At 37.1% G+C, this 4,804-nt stretch overlaps 1 non-coding gene across 1 annotated transcript; it reads left to right on the top strand.

Annotated features, from left to right (window-relative positions):
• The first annotated feature begins 306 nt into the window (after window positions 1–306).
• Window positions 307–492, top strand: LOC113457176. The gene has a single exon (XR_003377802.1). It is a non-coding gene; the product is annotated as a U2 spliceosomal RNA (small nuclear RNA).
• Window positions 493–4,804: the final 4,312 nt, after the last annotated feature.

Raw genomic sequence — 4,804 nt, forward strand, 5'->3', positions numbered from 1 at the left:
GTAGGATCAAAAACCCATTGCCATTGTTCTTGAGTTCTCAGTAGTCCTCATTGTCCGCTATGTAAGTCCGGTTTTATCCCATGCTTTTTCAGACCCAGGCTAGCTGGTCTTGGTGAATTCCTGAAAGATCATCCCCATTGTCTGGCGGGGAGGAGGCAGAAATCCTTAATAAATAAATAAATTTAAAAAAAAATAAAAGATTAAAAAAAAAAGACCTACAGTATGGGAAAAAACATGAAAATAAAATGGTACTAAATCTGGGAGAAGATCTCAGATTCCCAACATTTAAAAATATGATTCCACATAATCACTTCTCGACATTTTGGCTAAGATCAAGTGTAGTATTTGTTCTTATCAGCTTAATATCTGATATGTCCTCTATCTGAGGACAATGTATTAAATGGATTTTTTTGAATTAGGAGTTTGAAAAGGAGCTTGCTCCATCCACTTTAGGCATTTTCCCGGTATTGCAGTACTTCCAGGAATCCCCTCGGGGAATAAAAATTTATGATTCCACAAAACAAAACCAAAGAGTTGAAGAATTCATAGAAAAAGGATGAGCTAAGATGAGAAATTGACATAAGATATACACATGCGCAGCATATATATTATGAGAATCTTTTTTTCCTCCCGGGTTAGGATGTGACCCAGATTGCACATTTGTGTGTCCCCTGTGTTTATTCAAGTGTTTAAATAGTTCTTGAGATGATGTTGTTAGGTTTGGGTTTGGTCATGAGAGTGGACCCTTAATATAGAGGATAAATACCCTGAAAAGGAGGTTGAAGCTGTGAGGGCAAGAGAACTGTTGGCAAAGTAGGAAATGGGCTCTGCCTACCAGACTTCAAACATGCTGAAGCCGCACCAGCATTGCAAAGATTAGTGGTATACTGTACTATGGTCTATAAGCTAACCTAATTTTGTGAGAAAACAGTGCGCACATGCACTACCTTGAAAAGATAACTGGAAAAACATTTTAATATACATGATAATGCACATGTTTACATGCTGCATGCTTATTAGTTATCTGATTTTTTTATAGAATAAAATATCCCCCTGTGTGTCCCTTCTAAACACTTGAAGATGCCTACAGGAAGAATGGGTATTTTACATTTAGCCAAGGTTTAACACATGTGATGGCAGTGGAAAAAAATATATAGCTAGGAAAAAGAAGCAAAGGAGGTTTGGTAAAGGCTGTAGCAGATCCTATAACGGCAGAGAAATAACATAGGAAAGCATAGCAAATTGATAAGACAACTCTAGAAAACATTCTGTAGTGGTTTGAGTAAATATTTACCCCATAGGTTCATAGATTTGAATGCTTTGTCATTAGAAAGTGGCACTACTTGACAGTGATTAGGAGGTGTGGCCTTGTTGGACAATGGACTTTGGGATTTCAAACGCTCAAGCTGAGCACAGTAGCTCCATCTTTCTGCAGACCCAGATGCAGACCTCTCAACTCTTTCTCCAGTACCATCACTACCTGCATACTACCATGCTTCCTGCCATGATGACAATGAACTAAACTTCTAAACTACTACCCAGTCCTGATGAAATGCTTTCCTTTAAAATAGTTGCCTTGGTCATGGTGTCTTTTCACAGCAACAGACCACTGACTAAGACACCTTATTAATATGAAAAATGACTTAAAACTATGTGATGGAGCAGGAGAACCTGCAGTTCCAGGAGCACAAAAATATTAAGTGCAAGGCAAGTATGGGAAATTTAAGGGACAAGTGTCAGTAAAAATAGTTGAAAGAGGACTGTGGATTATTGCCAGCTGGCAGAGATCTTACATAACATGAGTGAGGCCTTTAGGTTCAGCCTCCTATGCAGCCAAACATAAAAATAAAATATGTAGGAAATTTTCTTGGAAAGATAGTAGAGTAGATGTTGTTGATGTGGACCTGCTGAACAAGAGGCTTTAGAATAAGAACACCATTGACTTTATTCTAAAGAGAAAAAAAGGAAGAGCTTCTACTCACAAAAGGAGAGAGAATGAAAAGAAAAAAATAATAAAAGAAAGAAAGAAAGAGAGAAAGAAAGGAAGGAAGGAAGGAAGGAAGGAAGGAAGGAAGGAAGGAAGGAAGGAAACCAAGGGAAGCACAGCTCCCCCCTCATGGAGGGGAGGGAAGTAGAAGTCTTATTCGAAACTGGTACTGGGGATTGGCCTTCAAGAGAACTCCAATTAATAAGAAAAATTCCAAATAAAATTCAGAGAGCTATTCAAACCGACAGTTGCATTATACGATGAAATATAAGAAACATAAAAAAGCAAGGTAATATGACTTCTTCAAAAGATCACCTGCAAATACACACAACTAATACTGCAGAGACATTGAAATGCATAACACACCGGATGAAGGCTTCAAAAGGTTGCTCATAAAATGATTTCTGACCGGGTCATTACTGTATCAGCAGGTCACCGTCGTAGTTCACATGTTTCATAGCTAGGTTTGTGCTATGGTGGCATGAGAATACTTTTTGAGTACCATGGACACTAGTTATTTGCACGTACTTAATAATAAGGTTTTATTTGAAAGGGAAATAAGTAGCAACAAATGCTGGTGAGTGTTTGGGGAAGGAAGTACACTTATACATTCCTGGTGCAGCCCCTATGGAAATCATTGTGAAGATGGCTTAATAGCCCTAAACACAAAGCTGCATAATACCCAACTCTATCGTGTGTGTGTGTGTGTGTGTGTGTGTGTGTGTGTGTGTGTATGTCCTAAAGGACCCTAAGTCATCATATTACAGACGTATTTTCATAAACATGCTTATTGCTGTACTGTTCAAAATAGCAATGAAATAGAACTAACCAAGTGTCTGTCACCCAAGAAATAGATAAAGAATATGCAGTATAGGTACACTCGGGAATTTTATTCAGTCATAAACAGGATCATAAAAGATTTACAGGAAAATATATAAAAATTTAAAACTTTATGCTAAGTGAGATAAGCCAGACTCAGAAAAACGATAGGCTGCATATATTCTTTCTGTTGTGGAATTTGAGTTGAGGTGTGTGCAGTAGTGTGTGTGTGTGTGTGTGTGTGTGTGTGTGTGTGTGTGTGTGTGTAGATCACGAAAGCAGAAAGGGTGGAAAAGAAGAAAAAGAGTATAATGGAATTTTAACTGCAAGCAAACATATATAGAGGGACTGCTTGGAGGAAGTCCGTGAGCAGTAGCAGGGAATGTGGGTGAAAGGTGGGTGGGTTATAGCAAATTATAATAACATATAAGCATAAAAATGCCTAAGGAAAGCCATTACTTTGCATTCTACCTTTAAAATTAGGTTAGGTAAAAGTTGACAGCAAGTAGAAAATACATCTCAGTGTTTATCAGTCTTCTAGCATATCCCAAGGAACCATGTTCAGTTCCCCATACAAAACAAAGAGACAAAATCTTGAAATAATTTTTGACTTTTTTTGTTATTTAATAGACATTAAAACCACTAAGGTATATGATCTCTAGTTTTAAAATTCAGTGTGTTATCTTTTATTTCTAAGCTTTTTATGATAAAGTAAAATAAAGTAATATTTAGTGATCTTTTATGCTTATAGACAGTTTGATTAAATAAAATGAAATTAAACTATACAATGAAAGAGAAAGGAAAGAGAAAGTCTAGTTCTAGGGAATATTAATACCAAGAAGCATCTATAAAATGTGTTGGATTTAAAGCTAAGGAAAGAATGGCAAGCAGGATAACAAGAAAAATGCATAGTCGAGAAAAGTCAGTGATTCTCAGACCTCTCCACACACTTCAGGACCAGAAGAGGTAAAATGACATGTACAAGAGTCTCCCGGCGTGCTCTGTAGTCTTGTATGGTGCTGGCCAGTACCAGAAGGTAATATTCTATTGTCATTGTTCCTGCAGGCGTCAGGCTAGGAAAGGGTTGATGGTAATGATATTTAAATGCAATTCAAAATCAGAAACAAATGTGAGCTGACTGCAACCAAATAGTGTGTTCATTTTCCAACCGCTGACACTGAGAAATGACACCACTAAGAAAAAATGGGAGAGGAAAGGAAACAGAATTTGAGTAATTTCCTCTGTCTCTTCTAATGTAGTTGACAGCAAAAGAAAATCATTTGAAGCAAATCAACCAAATAATCACCATTGTTAGTCTATTTAACAGAAAAATTGAACATTAAGAAAGATAACAATATTAATTAGGTTAGGTGATTGATGACATAATATTGCAATTATAACCTACGAAAAAATTAATAAGCTGGGTTTCATCAAAACTAAACATCACTCAAGTCAGTAAATTGCATGCTGCTCAAGCATGAGGACCTATGTTTAGATCTCCGGAATCCACGCCCTCATGTGGTGCAGTAGCCTTGCAGCCTTTACACTGGGAAGACAGAGACAGACAGATCCCTGGGGCTGCCTGGCCAGCCCGTCTAATAAATCTGTGAATTATCCAAACAGTGAGAGAATCTGTATCAAAAAAGAAGGCAGAGAACAATTAAGGAAGACACCATACACCAACCTTGAGCCTTTGTACCCTCCATAGATGATCAAATGCATACATATTTGTACATATACATGCAGGAACACACACATATGCTATGCACCAAAACTAAAACAAAAAATAACAACCAAGAAAAAAAATCCTTCTATACTGTGAAAGTCACAATGAAAATAATGCAAAGCCAAGTCAATCCAGGTAGTAGTGGCACTTCCCTGTGTCACTCATTTTTTATTATTTATGCTAATAAAATTTATTACTAGAACATTTTTTTAAGTCCACAGTAAAATTGAGTAGAAGGTAGAGCCAGGTCCCGCATAGTTTAGCCCACATTT

The sequence above is a fragment of the Microtus ochrogaster genome, chromosome 19, assembly GCF_000317375.1.
Source record: "Microtus ochrogaster isolate Prairie Vole_2 chromosome 19, MicOch1.0, whole genome shotgun sequence".
In the NCBI taxonomy this organism is placed as follows: domain Eukaryota; kingdom Metazoa; phylum Chordata; class Mammalia; order Rodentia; family Cricetidae; genus Microtus; species Microtus ochrogaster.